Raw genomic sequence first — 21,986 nt, forward strand, 5'->3', positions numbered from 1 at the left:
AGTGGTAGAAGAACTTGGCCTATCCATCATACCAAGCAAAATGTAAGTGGTAGAAGGAAAAGAACGTGTACCAAATGTACCTTGACCGAAGTTGAAGTTGAATCAAGTTCACTCAAATGCGGACAATGAAATAGCACTGTTGGTACCAATTCTTGTCGGTTCTCACACCTACACACGTAAAAGCTTATGGTGGAGCTTGGTTAGGATGGTGGCACAAAATTTGATGCAATAGTAAGTGAGCTTCAATAATGTTGGAAAAGATTCACAAATTTGCAAATGCAACAAGTAGACCAAGCAAGTATGGGTACACGGAAACACACATGCAAATAGATAAATGGGATTGTGCAATCCAAAATTGAGCCAAAATGTGGAAACCACGAAATGCTCTTGTTGCACAATACTAGAGAGACGCTAGCACGATTGCACAATAGGCGGATACGCAAACTTGTGCACAACCTACTAGACAAAAATGGAACGATCTCTATCCCAAATATTCTATATGTATGATATTTCGGTGCTATGATCCAAGATGATCGGATATGACAATCTTAATGTTGTATGATGCTATGGTTCTTGCTTATAAGCTCTTTGCTTATCTTTCCTCTTTGCTTAAAAGCTTGGGTGGCTCTTTCACTTTTGAGCTCTTTTCTCATGCAAAACTTCACGAACCAAGATAGCAATTGCGTAAGCTATGACAACTTTGTGACACACAAGTTGATCTCAAGATATGCACCACTATGGTATGATATGTATTCTATGTTGTATGATCACTAATGTGCACAAGTCACGTTGCCTGCAATACTCAACGGCTAGTCTCGATGGGTAAGCTACGCAAAAGTAGGGACAATGTGGGTATCAATGCAATTGCAAAGTTTGACAAAGATGTCGTCGATGTTACCATCCTTGGCGATGATGAGACCCTTTCGAAGTTGAGCCGTGGTGATGATGAAGTCGAACCGCACCTAGATAGCCGAAACACAAAAGGATACGGGAGCCACACTCAAAATCTCAAGGACCAAAATGTGTCAAAATCGTCATAGGAGGTATCGTGGAAGATATTGATGAATGTTGGTTTGGGAGTTGTGGTGGAAGGTGGGGGGAAGGAAAGGTCAGACTGACAAAATTCAGTTTCGTCGGGGTTTCACGGACGTCCGGGCTTTTACGGTCGTCCGGTCGTCGTCGGACGTCCGACCTTTTCCGGTCGTCCAAAGCCTGGGCGAAAATTGGGCTCGGGAAGATGAACTACGAGAATTCCGGGGAGGAAGAAGATGGTGATGTTGAAATCGAGCAGATTGGCTGATGGAAAAGAGTGGGGAGAGTGGGAGAAGCTAGATCCACACGTAGCAACACAAATCCATGGACCAAATCCAACAAAATCTCAACTCACCAACAAATCACAAAAAAAATTGGGGCTATTTTTGGTGGGGAATTTTCGGATTTAGGACAAAAACAACAAAATCAAGCTAGAAAACACGGGGTAGGGGCTCCAAAACGTGATCAACGTGGCTCATGATACCAAGATGATGTAGGGTGGAACCCTATGTGGACGATCTTTCATGTTTGGAGTGGATCCTACGGGGAAACAGGAAGAACGCGCGGAAGAACACGAGAAAATCACGGGGAGGAACGAGAGAGAGAAACACTAAACCAACATAGAATCAATCACACGAGTGCTAGATCACCGACAACATGGAGTAACATATGATTCACGATCAACAACGGTAAGGATACAACGGAACCGTTCTTCTCCGTGAGGAGGTCTTGAAATCCACAAGGGGATCTTCCCACGAGGGGGTCTTGAATCCAATAGGATCTTCTCCGAGGACCTAAAAACTGGAAACAGGTCAAAAAAAACTTTCTATAACGGCGACTGTCTCAATACGCTTAGAAACACCTAAAAATAGGATAGCCAGAATTTTTTTTGACAAGTGTGTTTTCGGAAAATTTTGGGCCTAAACGGAGGGTGGTTTCCAGACTCTTTTTTTTCTGAAACCTACTCCGGCAAGGAAACACGAATCGGAAACTAGATGAATCTCGAAAACAAACCTAATATGCAAGGAACTCGGATTGGTGGTGGATATATGGTGGTTGTATATGGCAGCGGTGGTGGTAGAGGTGGTAGTATATGGATATGGATCGGTGGTGGTATATGGACACGGATTGGTGGTGGTATACGGATACGGATTCGGAGCGGTGGTGGTAGGTGGCAGGGGCAATGATGATGGTGCGGTGGCAGCGTGACAACTTATGACCAGAACTCGAAACTCTAAAAGACTAGTCGCTAAGACCAGCAACTAGACACGACGATGCAACCGCAAATTCAACAAAGCAAAACCCTAAAAAGATTATGCAAAGGCTCAGATTGGTTCGAACTAACCCTAAATTTTTGTGTGGCTTTTTCATGGACTGTAGGTATGAAGAACAAACTCCATCTAAACTACGAAAAACTGTAAAATCTCACCGAGCAACCTGGAAATCTGATACAACTTGATAGAGGCAAAGGTGTCCCGTCTTTCGATGAGATGATGGATTTCGCTTTGGTGGAAGTCGACTTTGACGATCCGACTACGAACGTGCGTGGACGTCGCGCCTTAGCAATCGCTAAACCAACTCCAAGAGGTTATTGACCACGCCGGAGCACAATCTACCTGACCATGAGGGTCCGTTTCCTGCGAGCAAACGAAGAACATGCAAGAAACTGAGATTGCAATCTGGATATTGCAAATATAAGATGAAAGCTTTATTGATCAAGGTGGGGTTCTCTGACGCCTTTGTCTGGTCGTTGAACACAAACGAAGTACGCGAAGTTGAAGCTATGGCGAACTTTTAATCTAAACAAAACCCAAAGTCTAAACGATGCCCTAAGGGCTGTATATATGGAGGAAGAGGGGGGAATTTCATGGCCCTTGGTGGAGGGGTCGAAAATCAACCCTATCTCTTGTTTCCCCACACATACGGACTCTAAAAATAGTCTATACTTATGTATTTCGAAATTACATGGGCCTGGCCCAATAATAAGGTGACACAACACCTAGAATAGCCTCGGGATGAAATTTATGAAGTGGCATCTTGTATATTTCGTCCAAGGCTTCATGCACCCATTATGGTGGCTTCAAAGTCCTGAAATCATCACTTGTAACTCCGTTCTTGTTCCCCTTGTGCATGCCATCATCTCCATGCTTGTTCTTGCTCCAATGTTCATCCTTCTCCAAGCTAGGCCCTTCATTTGTAAGCAAAACAAATGTATCCAATTTAGGCAACATCATATTCTCATGAACATTAGAATCATTACCAAGAAACGAAAGTACCTGGTAATTTCGTTGGTGTGCGCGAGCTCTAGTAATTGGTCTAGTATGTATAGCAGCAGGGACTGTGGGTGTAACAATAGTATTGATGTCCTCATCATTTGACTCCATCAAATTTTGTGAATTCTGGCATCTTTGCCTAGGGCTTACACCATATCATCCGCATAGCCACCACCGACTTCCACAACCTAACCAATTTTGTTCCCCATAGCATTAGTGGTTGCTTGAGTAGTGATTCGAGTCTCCTAAGGTGTTTCGGGTACTTAGGGACAATTGCTTCTTCATCAACCACCACCACCACTTCCGCATAGGCGTGCCCACCATACACTTCTGCCACCCCCTACTTAACCCAATAGTTGTTTGAGCTTGCTTGAGTTGTGGCTTGTGTCTCCTAAGGTGTTTCGGCTACTTAGGGACGACAACTTCAACTCGGACACATGTATATCCATCATTCCACTTCCCCATTGCTTAGTGCAAAACCACCACCGCTTTCCGGTACCACCATTTGACATTTGTCATTTGAGATTTTGAGTTCACGGTTTTTCTGTTTCCTAAGGTGTTTCGGCTACTTAGGGACGAGACTCCATCATCTTGGTATCTACACCATGAACACCGCCACTCATCATCGCAAAGGACGGTAACCTCGACGACACCATTGTATATTCCCCTTGCAAATTGCATTGATAAACCCTAGCCCATTTTGTGTTACTTGCCTATCAAGACTAGCCATCTGAGTATTGCCGGCAACGTTACTTGTGCACATTAGTGATCATACTTCCCATAGCATACATACCATACCATTGTGGTGCATATATTGGTATCACATCTCGTGTCACAAGTTTCTTCCCTCATATACACAATTGCTATCTTGGTTTGTGCATTGTGCAAAAGTGGCCATATAGAAAAAAAAGAGAATAAGCTTTTAAGAAAAAGAAAGAGAGCAAAGAAGCTTGTAAGCAAGACCCATAGCATCATACCACATTGCGCATAAGATTGTCATATCCGATCATCTTGGATCATCTTGAGAGGAACACCGAGAACCATACATACATAGCATACTTGGGATAGAAAGTTTATCCATCTTGCATCTTATAGGTTGTGCACAAGTGTCGTATCCGCCTATTGAGCTAGCGTTTTCCGTGGATTCCACATCTTTTGCTCATTCCTTGGTTGCACGACCCCATTTATCTATCCGTGTGTGTGTTTCCGTGTGCCACATATTGCTATTGGTCTATTTGTTTCACTTGCGAATTTGTGAATCTCTTTCAACATTATTGACTCTTGCTAACATTTTGCATTAAATTTTTGTGCCACTATCCTCACCGAGCTCCTCCATAAGCTTTACTTGTGTAGGTGTGAGAACCGACAAGGATTGGTACCAATAGTACTATTTCATTATCCGCATTTGAGTGAACTTGATTCATTGTCAACATCCTTCAAGGCACATTGGTATAAGTTCTTCTCTTTCCCCCACTCATGTTTGCTCGAGTCTTGTGATGGATAGGCAAGGCATGTCCTCTCCGGTCTTCGACAACAACGACGGCGTGAACAACTACATCAACAAAGCGTCCATCTTCGATCTACAACGACAAATGCAAGGCGCACAATCAAGACTACAAGAGCGCATCGAGAACATCTCCATCGACATTTTCCACTCCGAAGCAAGGAAAAGGGACTACATCACAAGAAGCTTTCTGCACATAAAGAGGAGCAAGATGCAAGGATGGAGGAGATTAGAGCCTTGATCAAGTCTTCTTCCCCTTCGTCATCTTCAAGGTGGCGACATTCAAGACACAAGTCTTCGGAGCACGAAAGCGATGCAAGTGAAAATCATCCTCGTCCACATCTGCATGGCTACCACCATCACGTTCGTGATCAACATCCTCATGAAGGCCAAGTCACCTCCAAGCAACATGTGCACGATGACGACGAACGCCTACGAGCTCAAGCATGACAACGACATCATCATCATGTAGATGCTCCATGTCGGTGTCAAAACCGGTGGATCTCGGGTAGGGGGTCCCAAGCAGTGCATCTTAGGATCAATGGTAACAGGAGGCAAGGGACACAATGTTTACCCACATTCGGGCCCTCTCGATGGAGGTAAAACCCTACTCCTGCTTGATTAATATTGATGATATGGGTAGTACAAGAGTTGATCTAACACGAGATCAGAGAGGCTAAACCCTAGAAGCTAGCCTATGGTATGATTGTTGTATATATCTATCGACTAGACTGGCCCCGGTTTATATAATGCACCAAAGGTCTAGGATAACAAGAGTCCTAGCCGAATACGTCGGTGGGGGAGGAGTCCTTGTCTTGATCGCCAAGTCTTGTGGATTCTTCCTTGTATGCGGCAGCTGTCCGGACTGGCCCATGAGTATACGGCCATGGGGGTCCTCGGCCCAATCCAACTGATCCGGAGACAACGCGTTGAGTACCCCCTAGTCCAGGACACTGTCAGTAGCCCCCTGAACTGGTCTTCAAGTTAGGGATGCTCCTTGATTCTTATGAACTGTTCTTCAACTTCGGTTGCCGGTCTTGAAAACTGGTTCAACAAATCTTCTCATCTTCTATCTTGAGGATCGCCGAAATGCATTCGACGAGTTTACACGTCGGGTATCCGAGGAGCCCCTTTAATTTCCGGCCTTTATCAATGCCTTGTTATTTTTATGCCACACCTCGGGTTTGAAGTTGTTCCCGGGCGGCAATGTCCTCTTGCATCTGAGCTCCAACGCCGGAATGCATTCGAGGTGTCTGTTGCAGCCGAGCACCAATGCTGGACTGCTTCCCAGCTCTAACGCCAGACTATGTATCCGAGCTCCAACGCCAGACTGTATCCGAGCTCCAACGCCGGACTATGTATCCGAGCTCCAACGCCGGACTATATCCAAGGTGTCGTAAATCACCTTGGTTCAAAGATGTTTGAAGGAGTTTAGCCGAGCTTAACGCTAGAAATGCCCTCTATGGAGCCAGCCACTAGCGCCCGAGCTTTATGCCGGACTGCTTCCGAGCTGGTGCACCACCCCGAATGTGGGCCAATTTTTGTCAATATTTTTGATTTGGTGCAATTTATTCTCTGCCGAGATACATAGCCAGTAGCCCTCAAGGTGGGTGTCGGTCTAAAACCCGAGATGCCCATGAAGGATGACATAAGACCGCTGATCCCCGTAGCTGCTGAGACTCAGGTTGATTTGCAAAATCGGTCTGAGGATCAAGTCCTAGCTCGGCAGAATACTTCAGGACACAAAAAGTAGTGTGCTCAGTCCTCGAGACTCAGGTTGGGTGCGGCCGACCAACCTGAGGATCAAAATCTCCTCGGAAACTGTATTGCACTTAAAATTTTCTGCATAGAACAGGTAATGCAGTAGCCCCCGAGACACTGGTCGGGTGGCAACACCAGATCAGGGGATCGATGTGCCCCTTTAATACTTGTAAATAATAAGCCCGAAGCCCAGTAGCCCCCGAGCCTTAATGCGGGCACGGGAGGCCGAATTAAGGATCGATATCCATAGTAAAATCACAAATTATGTGTAATGACTCTATGTATCCAAGTACTTTACGTCATTAATGCTCGGATCCGCATTGTACAAAACTTTTTTGACCGACCATCGGCTTCCACCTCCTCGGCCAATAGCCGAGGAGTGTTTGTCCTACTTTATAAAGCCTTTATGAGGGCAAAGATTTACAACAAACAAGGCAATCTGGCCATACTGTTTTATAAACAAAGGTACGCGGAGAGACATGTTATATTACTATTTAACAGAAGAAATGTCTTCCAAAGAAAATAGTCCCGCTATCGGTTCCTTTCTTTGGGTTGTCATGCTAAGCATGATCATGAAACCTCAGCTCCAATGTAAAGCAAAATATCGAGGATTAAGTTTGGGAGGCCAGTTAATAGCCCCCGGTAGTGTTCGGCGACAGTCGAGGTCAAGCCGTAAACACTTCGGCCATTGTTATGAATGGCCTGTCGCTTAAAGCCGTCATCGGATCGCCGACCAGTTTACGCTTATTGTGACAGTCAGTTTTCGGCTTTCTCCACTGAGGTGATTAACCATGTGAGCTGGAAGCGCAATCGCAGTGGTTCTCCCTTTGCACACCTAGCCGAACAAAGAGGAACATAGGAGGCAAGCGCAGGAGCCGGGCAACCCAACTATTGACCGAAGACACAATTCGGACCCGATGCATATATAGCAATATCCGAGAATGTTTTTGCCAAATCTCTAAAGGTGTCCGGCGTTGCACTCCGAGACTTGTGCTGAAAACACACAAATAGTTTAAGAGTGCCATGGGCTCGAAAAGCCAAAAAACTTATTCAAAAGGTTAATGTCCGAACTAGATCAAGTGTTCGGTGCCAATCCAAAAATTGGACTTTAGAAAAAAAAGGTGCTTCTCCCGTGCTTTAACATGACACATCCTATCGCAAAACTTCAAGCGGGTCAGCCAACGGCTTCAACCTCCTATCCCGAAGGCGGAGTACTTCTTACTAGGCCAGTTTAGCAAACTAAACTCTAGCGGCTTTGAGAGAGAAATTAGGCTCCCCGGCTAGTGACCGCACACTTGTGTCGAAAAAAGGAGTGATAAATAATAATAAAATTTTTGCAACGACTAAGAAGAAAAACACTTATCATAAAACGGCTCATATAAATTTAAGAGCCCCCAAGTGACTTGGGTAAAAGAATGATTGCATGTTCCGAAGTACTTATATCTTATCTATGTTCAACCGAACTTTAAACGCGTCTTAACCGACCGTCGGCTTCTCCCTCTTCGGTCAAGGACTGAAAAGTGTTCTGTACTCCATCTGTCGAGAATATCGACGGTGTTTCCGATAACCAGGCAATTAGGCCATAAGGCTGTAACAGACAAAGCGCGCTCCGGGAACTTATGCTATATTACTGCAAAGAGTAAGAAGCATCTTCGAAGAAAATAGTACCCCCACCGATACCTTTCTTCGGTGCTCATTTTTATTATGAGACTTGTGTAATAGATTTTTTATACTCATGAGTTCCGTTGTGTGCCGACCATGATTGAAAACAATAAGAGCGCTAGCTTTTGGCTTCACCCAGTCTGAGGTCCGGCTCGGTTGACCCGATCGTGACAATCGCAGAGGTGCTCCCTTTACTCTCTAGCCGAACAATCAGGAACGTAGGGGTAAGCACAGGAGCTAGGAAACCCAGCTTGCAAATCGCTTAAGTCAATATGGTGCATATTGTGGCGTAATACATGAACAAGGAACGAAGCCGTACAAGTATAATCATATGCAAGAGGAAAAAGCTTCATGAAGGAAGCCCCCAAGTAAACGGGGTATTTGAATTTGCGCGTCACAAACAAAGTTTGGACAAGGAAATTTTTACAAGCAACTTTTTTCCAAAAAAGTATAACGCTTGGCCGCGCCGAACACAAGTTAAAAATTTAAAACCTTGAGCATGAAGACAACTTAGCTGGTTAATGTGTTCGGTATTGATGACGCGGTCCGAGCTTGATGCGGGACAAGGTTCCATCCTCGAGCCGGTCCCGAGGTGGCGGAGCAAAGAGCTCGGCACTCCGAAGTGGTGACATAGCACGGCAAATGCAGGATGGCAGGGTGATGCCGAAGTCCCCGACATGGGGTAATGAAGTGTTGACGAAGCCCCCCGTCCAGCCGAGGTGACGCCAAAGGATATAGTCCGGCTGGATCATTTTCCTATGCACAAAAAATAGTGCAAACCAGAGATAAAAGTAATAATAATAATAATAAATCGTTGCATAACAAATAATTTATGCAAAGTGAGTAATAAAAGAAATATGGCCTGGCGCCGAAGTCAATGTCGATGCAGGGCGGTGGCGTGATGCGGTAAAGGCATGGCAAGGCCTGAATTCATAGGTCGGTTCGAGTTCCGGATGCAGCGTTTGCCGGACTATGTACGGAAATTGACCGAACCACCATGCGACCGTCGTTAATGTGGCCACCATTTGATAGACCTGCGTACATATAACGGACAAACCAGAGTAATAATTCATTGGGAAAAATGAACCCTAACAAGCAAACAATACTAGGATTAATAGCACCTGGCTTATTTGTTGTAGCAATCCGAAGAAAGGTGATTCCCAAAATTGGGACTCGATCCGCACACCTATCGCTTGATGGGCGATAAAGCAACGGCATGGCGATGCTGGCAAAGGTTGGCTTGCCGAGGCAAAGCCCTCAGTCCAGCTAACGTGACGGAGCTGGTCGGCCAGCGACGCCGAAGTCTCCGGAGTTGGTTGATGAAGAGATAATGAAGCCCCCGGTCCAGCGATGCAGGTCGTGACATGATCGATGCCGGCTTGATGAAGTGACCGTGTGGTGATGCAGGTGTGCCCGCTCTGTATAATCCGTGGGGCGGCGATGTTGGTGACGATTTATCCTTCGCGATGCTGAACTATTATTTGGCTGGCCGAGATGATGATGCGAAGAAATTGAGCTCGGCTCAACAAAGCGACGACGTGTCTAACGCAGGTCGGCCGCCGTGGAGTGATGTTGTCGGGCTGGTTTGACACCGGCGCGACGGTGAAGTTCGTATTGCAAGAATACTTTTAATACTACTGGGATGTGTTTGAGAATAAAACACAACACCCCATACGAAAACTTCCTTGAAAAAGGATGTCCGAGATCTCGTTCATAAAGAAGATGAATTCGGGTCGGATTCGTTCTCGTGCAGAAAACAGATCCAAAAAGTGATGCACTAATCGGAAGTTTCCTGGAGTTTGGACGGTCGGATCAAGCTGAATTTTTGGCAGGTGGTAGATATGGGAATTCCGCAGCAAATCAACGGTTGGATCTTCGAAAGGACATCCGAGCTAGGTGCTGGATACCACGCTCTAAACTCGTCTGGATTCTCGTCCAGATTCAAGAGGGCTCCGGTATATCGGAGATTGCCGGAGATTTCTCCATCGGAACTCGACGAAATTTTTGCAGGGTTGTTGTAGACATAATTCCGCATAATTCCACATAAGTAATCGTTTAAGTGACACTCGAGAAGGCTGTGGCGGCGGATACAAGTTTGATGTCCAGAAAAACAGCACGGTCGTCTGAGGGCAATGTTGACGTTGAGCCCCCGAGCTCCATGGATGATTCCTCCATGATCTTGATAGAGATCGGAGTTGGTGTTGATGCAGGCCTTCATCCGAACATGACGATCGGAGGTAGGGCGCAGTCCTCGGTCCAAGATGACCAGTCGAGCTGGTGACGAAGAAGCCGACGTCACAGTTGACCTGCAGTCGATCCATTGATCCTTTCGCCGATCACACAACGGAACTCTCAATGAAAGCACCAATGTCGGTGTCAAAACCGGCGGATCTCGGGTAGGGGGTCCCAAGTAGTGCATCTTAGGATCAATGGTAACAGGAGGCAAGTGACACAATGTTTACCCAGGTTCGGGCCCTCTCGATGGAGGTAAAACCCTACTCCTGCTTGATTAATATTGATGATATGGGTAGTACAAGAGTTGATCTACCACGAGATCAGAGAGGCTAAACCCTAGAAGCTAGCCTATGGTATGATTGTTGTATATATCTATCGACTAGCCTGGCCCCGGTTTATATAATGCAACAGAGGCCTGGGATAACAAGAGTCCTAGCCGAATACGCCGGTGGGGGAGGAGTCCTTGTCTTGATCGCCAAGTCTTGTGGATTCTTCCTTGTATGCGGCAGCTGTCCGGACTGGCCCATGAGTATACAGCCATGGGGGTCCTCGGCCCAATCCAACTGATCGGGAGACAACGCGTTGAGTACCGCCTAGTTCAGGACACCGTCACTCCACAAGCGCAAATGCACAAGTCCCAACAAGCCCTACTTCACGCCAAGTCCAAGCTTCAAGAGAACAAAAGAAGTCCGCGAGACGACCACCACCAAGACGGTGCTACGGCTACATCAACCACTTCGGCATCTTCGCCAATTGTTCTCAAGGCATCTTCGTCTTTGGACGTACGGCATCTTCGCCTACTTCCCACGAGTTCGCCTACATCGACATCCTCAACAACAAGGCGACCACCTACAAGAGAGGGCGACACTTCCATCTTCGGAAGCCCCCCAAGGAAGATGGCCGAGCATGGGAAACTCCCTTCGGTCATGGAGATGAGCTATGAGGTGCCACATCATATGGACCTCCAACACCACGTCGGTGACAAGACGGTCGAGCAAGGGCCATTCCCTTCGACCACAGCGATAGGAGTTGAGCATGGAGACATTTGCACCTACATCCCTCCGACACCCACATATGTCGAGATGCCCCAAGTGCCATGTGAGGAGAGCCACCACCACATGAGAGACATGAGTGACTCCACCAACCATTGAGAGCATTTCCTATGAGAGGATGAGTGTGACCACCACTAGCCCCACACATGAGAGCATGCCACACCTCCTATGTGAGGTTGAGCGTCATTTGGGTGACTCCACCAACCATATGAGTGAGAGCATCCTTGAGAGAGTGAGTGAGCCACAACATGTAGTGAGTGAGGTAGTTGACACGGCATGTGAGGCCACTATGATTTCTAACAACTTAACCTCTACTCCTAGTGTGTTTTCTTCTTTGGTGCTAGGTCTCCTACATGACGACATGCCTATCCTCGACGAGTCCATCCATCCAATGGGAAAACCGATGGCCATGGTAGACGATGATGCACCCCCCACATGGTTCCATCAAGATGAAGATGACAACGAGACAGTCTTCAACTCCTCACCAACAACACATGAGCGACACTCCAAAGGTAACATAGGTGATGGTGCTTCTCTTGTCCCACTAGTGGACTCTCTTGACATTGATTGCTCCCATGATGTTGACCCACCTATTCCCATGCTTCATGCTAGTGAGACTTCTTCATGCCTTGACTTACCTATTTTATGATGATTATGATGATAAGTATGTTGAGTTGCCTAGTTGTGATGCTATGCTCCATAGGATATCATGTGAAAATTCTTTTGGTCACATCATGTTTGACAACCCATTGAACTTGTCATATGCTATGGGTGAGATCTCCCATATTGCATCCCTACAATCTCAACATAGTAACTATGCATGCCCCATTAAAATCAATCCCATTTGCACTTATGGCATAGATGACGAGATGATGGTCATTGGCTTTTGTTTTTCATGTGATGATATTGCCATGCTTCCTTTACATGATTTGCGCAATTCATCTACTATGTCATGCCATGATCACATTATTCCATATATGCATTGTTTTGGATGTTCTCAATACTCTCCACGTGATGTTTCTACTCTTGCTCATGAGGAGACCCCCATAGTTTCCTCATACATATTAGGAGATCTTGATGCGTTTCATACTTTGCATGATTCCCATGATTGTGTACATCATATGAATTCCATGAATCACAATGCTCTAGATATTGCTCGTGATGCATTACATAATTTGAGTCTCCATTATGCTATACATAATAACAAACCTATCATGATGGATGACATGTTACTATATCAGGCATCTCATTTATTTGAGTATTGGATGTTTTGTGCTAACCGACACATGCACATGCGCATCATGATGGATGATGTGTACATATACCATGCACACACAATTTTTCCTTTGTCTTTGTTTTGTGTAGGTACTCATGTATACTCGTCAACCTCTCAATCCCAAGAGTTGATGAAACGAGCTCTTGAGAGCAATGATGCTTTGGTATCCCATGGACTATCCTTACCACCGTTCCCTTCGCGCAAGGACTACGCGCATCTCTTCTACTTGGCTCTCACATGACTATGGACTATCTACCACTTGTCACCTTATGCCCATTCTAGCGTGTTCACTTTGCATGTTATGCTTGTTTCTATGCCTTTCCCATGCCATTGTGACCCATGTTTGCATCTACCCATGATTCACCATTATGCTACTCCCATGTGTATTTGCATGCTTGGTGGAGATCCTTGTTGCTTTTGCCATGTTTATCATGTGCCCCATGCTTTTGATGCTTGTTGTGTTGGGAGAGTCATGATGACCCATTGCTATTTACATATGGCTTCTCACCAATACATTCAAGCTACTTTCCTCATATCTTGCTTTCATGCTTATGCTATGACATGTGAATTATTCATGCCCACCATTTGCACCAATGACATGCTTGCCATGATTCCTCCTAGTATGTTGCATCTTTGCACTACTAGCTTGCTTGACTCGATCGCTATGATTTCTTGCTATGTTGCATCACCCATGATCCACTATCACTTGCTTTCTTGGGTTGATGACATATATGCTCATGCCTCTCACATGATATATCTTGATCATTGTCTCTTGTGTCCATTAGTTGCCTCTTTCATACCCACTTGTATTGAGTGCAACCATACTATGCTTATTGATCTTGGAGTCTTTGACAACTTACTTGTGATGCATGCTTGTTTACTTGAGCCTATTGTATTTGGTTGTTCTCGCATCATATGCCTCCATACTATGAAATGCTCCCTTGTTCTTTCTTATGATGAGCATGATGCATACACTTGTTGGGTATCTTGCCACACGAATGTTAGGTTTTGCATTTACGCTAACCTCATTTGTTTTTCCGAGTGTTTGTCATGTTCGTTCATTTTGAAGGAGTCACAAGGCGATACCGTCATGAGACATATTGGTTATGTGAAGGCATACAAGATGCACAATTCCATCATCCTTGAGAACCTCCTAAAGGTGACCTCCTTCTCTTTGAGCCATCCTCAAATACGGATATTGGATGGGTCACTCTTTCATTGTTGTTTCCTTCTTGTTGTCTACATGATGCATCTCGTGAGCGGAGGAGCAACATTGGAGATTCGCTGCATGGACCTTCACATTGAGGAGCGCTCACACTTATTGTATGCACCTTCGGAACTCCACTCATGCCTCAATATCGAGCTTTGGTACACCAACACCTCCATATTTGTTGATTGTGCTCATACATGTCATTCTCGATGGACATATCATACTCACCACAAGTTTGCACTCCATGCATGGATTGACTCACATTATGCTTATCTTCTTGCATCTATTTCCATGTCATCCATGATATATGAGCTTGTGCAATTCCTTAGCAAATTTGTTGTGATCTACCTTGATGGCATATTCATACATCATGATCATATTATCCACCATCAATTGCATGATAACATACACATGTTGAGCATCTATTGCCATATTCATGCTATTGATAAACCGTCTCACTATGACATCATTTTGCACCGTGGTTGCATTAATCATATTTACAACACATTTGTGTGCACAATGATTGCATTTCCTCCCATGAATGCTGTGCATCTCATTCTAGATAACTTGATAATCTTCATGCAATTTGTCACGACCAATCTTGCCGCACGGACTCATTCTTACATGACAGACGCTTTGTGTGCGCTAACCATTGTATTTCAGGGTGTTGCTTGTGTTTGCTCTTTTTGCATGTCTATCACTCCGGCGACACCTTGGACTACTTGGATTGCACCATGTCTTCAACTTCGTCCAACTACAAGTCCGTCTACGACAACCGTTGCCATGGTGATGAGGATCACGATCCGAGGTCGGATCTTTCACAAGGGGGGGGGGAGATAATGCGGAGCATCCCACGTTCATCCCCATGTACACTCTGACTACTCTCCAAGCCCCAAGAGGACTTATGACGAGACCTCAACTAGACGCCATTGGACACAAGGTGAACTCACTCCTTTCTGAACCTTCACTTTCTACATGTGAGACATGGATACTACGTCCAACGTGTGTTCTATGCATGATCAGGTACTTGGAGGGAAGCCACGAAGCCACCACATCCAACGGAAAAGCTAGCGAGGACGCCAAGTACAAGGACCAAGAGACGAAGCTGCCCGAAGCTACAGCCACCGGACGACCGGTCCAGCCCGGACGTCCGGCCCTTGAAGGTCACACCAGCCCAAGGAAACCAGGCCAACACACGCTACAGCGGCCGGACGTCCGACCAGGACTGGACGTCCGATGTCTCCCAGGCCGCCGACGACCGAACCCCTCCGGATGTCCTGTACTTCTCGACCCGAGCCAAATCTACGGAAGTTCGAAGACTCCCGGACGTCCGGACCTTCCTGAGCCTCCGGACGACCGGAACCCACGGACGCCTGACGCCTGTCTGCGCATAGTGTATTGGACCGAGTCCACGTATCCCCCAACGTACCCCTTCGTGGCCCATGACTATATATACTCCTCCACCTCCTCCTAGTTAGAGTTAGCGTTGATTTAGCTCAAGTTAGAGATAGAGCTTCGCTCATCCATCAGATCTCCTCCTCGTGAGAGACCGCGGCCTCCTCGGAGAAGATCCTATCGGATTCAAGACCCCCTCGTGGGAAGATCCCCTTGTGGATTCAAGACCTCCTCATGGAGAAGATCGGTTACCTTTGTATCCTTACCTTTGTTGATTGTGGATCATATGTATCTCCTTGTGTTCGATGATCTAGCACTTGTGTGATTGATCTCTTCTCGGTTGAGTGTTTCTCTCGTTCCTCCCCATGTTTTCCTCGTGTTCTTCCACGTATGGTTCGTCACCTCCGTTTGGACGTCGGTTTGAGGATGGTATGCCGAAGAGAACAATAGCTTGATGCCGAGCTTGGCGCATAGGGTCTTCCAAAAGTAACTCAAGAACTTGACGTCGCGGTCCGAGACAATTGTCTTTGGCACTCCATGAAGTTGCAAGATTTCCCTACAAAATAGATTAGCAATATGTGAAGCATCGTCTATCTGATTGCAAGGAATGAAATGTGCCATCTTAGAAAATCTGTCCACAACAACAAAGATGGAATCATTGCCATTTTGAGTTCTAGGTGATGAGCACATCAATACCACTATTACACCCACAGCCCCTGCTGCTATACATATTGGACCAATTACTAGAGCTCGCGCACGCCAGCTAAATTACCAGGTACTTTCGTTTCTTGGTAATGATTCTAATGTTCATGAGAATATGATGCTGCCTAAATTGGATACATTTATTTTGCTTACAAATGAAGGGCTAGCTTGGAGAAGGATGAACATTGGAGCAAGAAAAAGCATGGAGATGATGGCATGCGCAAGGGGAACAAGAACGGAGTTACGAGTGATGATTTCAGGTCTTTGAAGCCAACATAATGAGTGCATGAAGCCTTGGACGAAATATACAAGATGCCACTTCATAAGTTTTGTCGAGAGGCTATTATAGGTGCTGCGTCACCCTTTTATTGGGCCAGGCCCATGTAATTTCGAAATACATTAGTATAGGCTATTTTGAGAGTCCGTATATGTGGGGAAACAAGAGATAGGGTTGATTTCGGACCCCTCCACCAAGGGCCACGAAATTCCCCCTCTCTTCCTCCATATATACAGCCCTTAGGGCACTGTTTAGACTTTGGGTTTTGTTTAGATTAAAGTTCGCCATAGCTGCAACTTCGCGTACTTCGTTTGTGTTCAACGACCAGACAAAGGCGTCACAGAACCCCACCTTGATCAATAAAGCTTTCATCTTATATTCGCAATATTCAGATTGCAATCTCAGTTTCTTGCTTGTTCTTCGTTTGCTCGCAGGAAACAGACCCTCGTGGTCAGGTTGATCGTGCTCCGGCGTGGTCAATAACCTCTCGGAGTTGGTTTAGCGATTGCTAAGGCACGACGTCCTCGCATGTTCGTAGTCGGATCGTCAAAGTCGGCTTCCACCAAAGCAAAATCCATCATCTCATCGAAAGACGGGACACCTTTGCCCCTATCAAGTGGTATCAGATTTCCAGGTTGCTCGGTGAGATTTTATAGTTTTTCGTAGTTTAGATCGAGTCTATTCTTCATACCTACAGTCCACGAAAAAGCCAAAAAAAGATTTGGGTTAGTTCATCATATCCGAACCAGTCTGAGCCTTTGCATAATCTTTTTAGGGTTTTGCTTTGTTGAATTTGCGGTTGCATCGTCGTGTCTAGTTGCTGGTCTTAGCGTTAGTCTTTTAGAGTTTCGAGTTCTGGTCATAAGTTGTCACGCCGCCACCGCACCATCATCATCGCCCTTGTCACCTACCACCACCGCTCCGAATCCGTATCCATATACCACCACCAATCCGTATCCATATACCAACACCGATCCATATCCATATACTACCAGCGCTACCACCACCGCTGCCATATACCACCACCGCTGCCATATACCAGCACCATATATCCACCACCAATCCGAGTTCCTTGCATATTAGGTTTGTTTTCGAGATCCATCTAGTTTCCGATTCCTGTTTCCTTGCCGGAGTAGGTTTCGAAAAAAAAAGAGTCCGGAAACCACCCTCCGTTTAGGCCCAAAATTTTCCGAAAACGCATTTGTCGAAAAAATTTCTGGCTATTCTATTTTTAGGTGTTTCTAAGCATATTGAGACAGTCGCCGTTATAGAAAGTTTTTTTTCACCCGTTTCTAGTTTTTGGGTCCGGGCAGTCGAAAAAAAAACTTTTGGTCAAAAAAATTTCGTGCCCATCGTGTCTGTTTGACCTGGGAAGAGTTTTGAGACACTCGCCATTATAGTTATATTCGCAAAAAAAGAGAGCGAAAAAATAATAATTCCAGAGTGTGCTTTTCCCTTGTTTACGTGTAGTGCCATGATTTTGTTAGTGTTCTAGGCTCGCGTCTCTAGCACGGTCTAGCCTAGGACCAGCACAGTACCGTCGTTGAGCGTTTATTCAACTTTGCATCTCTGAATTGATTATTGCTAACCCCTTTTGCTACCATATTATAAGCCTTCCCAGCTCCACATACATCTATGTTGTGCGTTTGACTCTCCCTGGTAATCGCTCTATCCAAGCTTTGAGAGTTTTGACTACAACGGTTGCCGATCACCACCTGCTGCTGGGTAAGAACTGGTAAGAATTTGAGTTTTGCTTGACGGATTTGTGACACCCACCACCACAACTTGTTCGTAGTCTGTAGGATCATATTCTTGTGTCTTTCTATTGCTGCTAACCATGCCAGGATCACAAGCCGACGAGATTGACTGGGAGAACTTATCGAACAAGGAGCTTCATGATAAGTTTCAGCAAATTATGAATGAACAGGTGCAAGATATGCTGAACAATTTTGAAGAGGCCATGGAGAAGATCACTGGCCTTGAGAAGACGTTTGAAACAAAGCTCGATAACAGATTTAATGAACTGCTTGCGCGTCTTCCACCACTGGCTGCACCTGCCGCACCTCTGCAACAACAACAACAATAATTACCTCCAGGTCGCGAAAGAGCCCTCCGCCGAGCGAGCCGTGTACTTCTTCGGCCTGGCCAAACTGTTGGTGCGGCTGTTGATACTTCTGTGGCTCCTGTTGCTGATGCGGAGGATGATGAATATGCGGGCGATTATGAGGATGAGGTTGATCAAAATGAGAACTATGTGCAGCCACCAGCACCACCACCAGCAGGTCGACCTCAGGTATATATTCGCAATGGTAGGCCCGCACCACCACCTCAGGTACGAGATGATGTCCATATTCCTAAACTGAAATTGAATATTCCACCATTTGAGGGTAGATATGTTCCTGATATATATCTTACTTGGGAGTTAGAAACTGAACAACGATTTACATGTTTACGATTTCCTGAGGAGAGACGGGTTGCTGCTGCTGTTTGTGTTTTCACTAGTTTTGCATGTGTTGTAGATTATATCCTATTCCAACTACTTGGGCTGCTTTGAAAACTGTTATGCGTACGCGTTGGGTTCCACCATATTATCAACGTGAATTGCTCCAAAAATTGCAGCGTTTAAGACAAGGAAAAAATTCTGTAGAAGAATATTATCAGGAATTACAAACTGGCATGATTAGATGTGGTATTGTTGAGGAGAATGAAGCTATGCTTGCACGTTTTCTGGGTGGATTAAATAGAGAGATTCAGAACATTCTAGACGATAAGGAGTATAATAATATCACTCGTTTATTCCATCTTGCTTGTAAAGCTGAACGTGAAGTGCAGGATCAACAAGCATTGGGGCGAACTAACTTTTCTGCAGGCTGACCTTCATCATGGACACCGCGTGCATCTTCTACTTCAACTGCACTAGCACCTCCATCAGGTGCCACCTCCAGCCGTGATACAAGAAAATAGGCACAACCACCATTATCTGCCAAGAGCGCACCTGCGGGGCCTGCACAGCGTTCTTCTTCTTCCATAGCATCAACAGGGCACACAAGTGATATTATTTGTCGTCGTTGTAAGGGAGGTGGTCATTATGCGATAGAATGCAAATCTCAGCGTGTGATGATTGCTACCGAGGATGGTGGGTATGAGTCCGCTAGTGACTATGATGAGGAGACTTTGGCTCTTATTACACATGAAGAACATGGTGGAGATGATTCTGATCATGAGACGCAATACATGGCTCCTGAAGACGCTGACAGGTATGAATGTTTAGTTGCTCAACGTATTTTGAGTGTGCAGGTCACACAAGCTGAGCAAAATCAGAGGCACAATTTGTTCCATACCAAGAGAGTTGTGAAGGAACGTTTGTGCGCGTCATCATAGACGGAGGGAGCTGCAACAACTTGGCTAGCATGGAGATGGTGGAGAAGCTTTCTCACACCACAAGACCACATACACATCCTTACTACATCCAATGGTTCAACAACAGCGGCAAGGTTAAGGTAACACGTACTGTTCGTGTGCATTTTAGTATCTCTAAATATGCTGATTATGTTGATTGTGATGTGGTACCTATGCAAGCATGTTCCTTATTACTTGGTAGACCATGGCAATTTGATAAAAATTCTGTACACCATGGTAGAAACAATCAGTATACTCTTGTTCATAAGGATAAAAATATTACTTTTCTTCCTATGAATCCTGATTCCATTTTGAAAGATGATATTAATAGAGCTAATAAAGCAAAACAGGAGAAGAATAAGAGTGAAAATAAGATTGTGGCAAAAGAATTTGAGCAACAAATGAAGCCTAATAATAAACCATCTAGTGTTGCTTCTGAAATTAAATTGAAAACTGCATATTTATTTGCCACCAAATCTAATATTGATGAGCTAGATTTCAGCAAATCTGTTTGCTATGCTTTTGTGTGCAAAGAGGCATTATTTTCATCCGAGGATGTGCCTTCCTCTTTGCCTCCTGCTGTCAGTAACATTTTGCAGGAGTTCGCTGATGTCTTTCCACAAGACGTGCCACCGGGATTACCGCCTATTCAAGGGATTGAGCATCAGATTGACTTAATTCCCGGTGCTTCACTGCCAAACCGTGCGCCATACCGTACCAATCCAGAGGAGATGAAGGAGATTATGCGTCAAGTACAAGAGCTTCTCGACAAAGGTTATATACGCGAATCCCTTAGTCCTTGTGGTGTTCCTATTATTCTAGTGCCGAAAAAGGATGGTACATCGCGTATGTGTGTTTATTGTAGAGGCATTAACAATATTACTATTCGTTATCGTCATCCTATTCCTAGGCTAGATGATATGCTTGATGAATTGAGTGGCTCTACAATATTCTCCAAAGTTGATTTGCGTAGTGGATACCATCAAATTGATATGAAATTGGGGGATGAATGGAAAACAGCATTTAAAACTAAGTTTGGATTATATGAGTGGTTAGTGATGCCTTTTGGGTTAACTAATGCGCCTAGTACTTTCATGAGACTAATGAACGAAGTTTTACGTGCTTTCATTGGACGATTTGTGGTAGTCTATTTTGATGATATACTGATTTATAGCAGATCTTTGGAAGAACATTTGGAACATTTACGTGCTATTTTTATTGCTCTATGTGATGCACGTTTGTTTGGTAACCTTGGGAAGTGCACCTTTTGCACCGACCGAGTATCTTTTCTTGGCTATGTTGTTACTCCATAGGGAATTGAAGTTGATAAAGCCAAGATTGAAGCTATTGAGAGTTGGCCGCAACCCAAAACGGTCACACAAGTGAGGAGTTTTCTTGGCCTCGCTGGATTCTATAGGCGTTTTGTGAGAGATTTCAGCACCATTGCTGCACCTCTCAATGAGCCTACAAAGAAAGATGTGCCTTTTCTTTGGGGTACCGCACAGGAAGAAGCCTTCACGGTATTGAAAGATAAGTTGACACATGCTCCTTTACTCCAACTTCCTGATTTTAATAAGACTTTTGAGCTTGAATGTGATGCTAGTGGAATTGGATTAGGAGGTGTGTTATTACAAGATGGCAAACCTGTTGCATACTTTTCTAAAAAATTGAGTGGGCCTAGTCTGAATTATTCTACTTATGATAAAGAATTATATGCTCTTGTTCAGACTTCAGAAACATGGCAACATTATTTATGGCCCAAAGAATTTGTTATACATTCTGATCATGAATCTTTGAAACATATTAAAAGTCAAGCTAAACTGAATCGTAGACATGCTAAATGGGTTGAATTCATTAAGACTTTCCCTTATGTCATTAAACACAAGAAGGGAAAAGAAAATGTTATTGCTGATGCATTGTCTCATCGCTACACTATGCTTTCACAACTTGACTTCAAAATATTTGGTTTGGAGACCATCAAAGATCAATATGTGCATGATGCTAATTTTAAAGATGTAATGCAGAATTGTAAAGAAGGAAGAATGTGGAACAAGTTTGTCTTTAACAATGGATTTGTGTTTCGTGCTAACAAGCTATGCATTCCAGCTAGCTCCGTTCGTCTTTTGTTGTTGCAGGAGACGCATGGAGGAGGATTAATGGGACACTTTGGCGTGAAGAAGATGGAGGACGTAATTGCTACACATTTCT

This window comes from Triticum dicoccoides, chromosome 4B (genome assembly GCF_002162155.2).
Source record: "Triticum dicoccoides isolate Atlit2015 ecotype Zavitan chromosome 4B, WEW_v2.0, whole genome shotgun sequence".
Lineage (NCBI taxonomy): Eukaryota > Viridiplantae > Streptophyta > Magnoliopsida > Poales > Poaceae > Triticum > Triticum dicoccoides.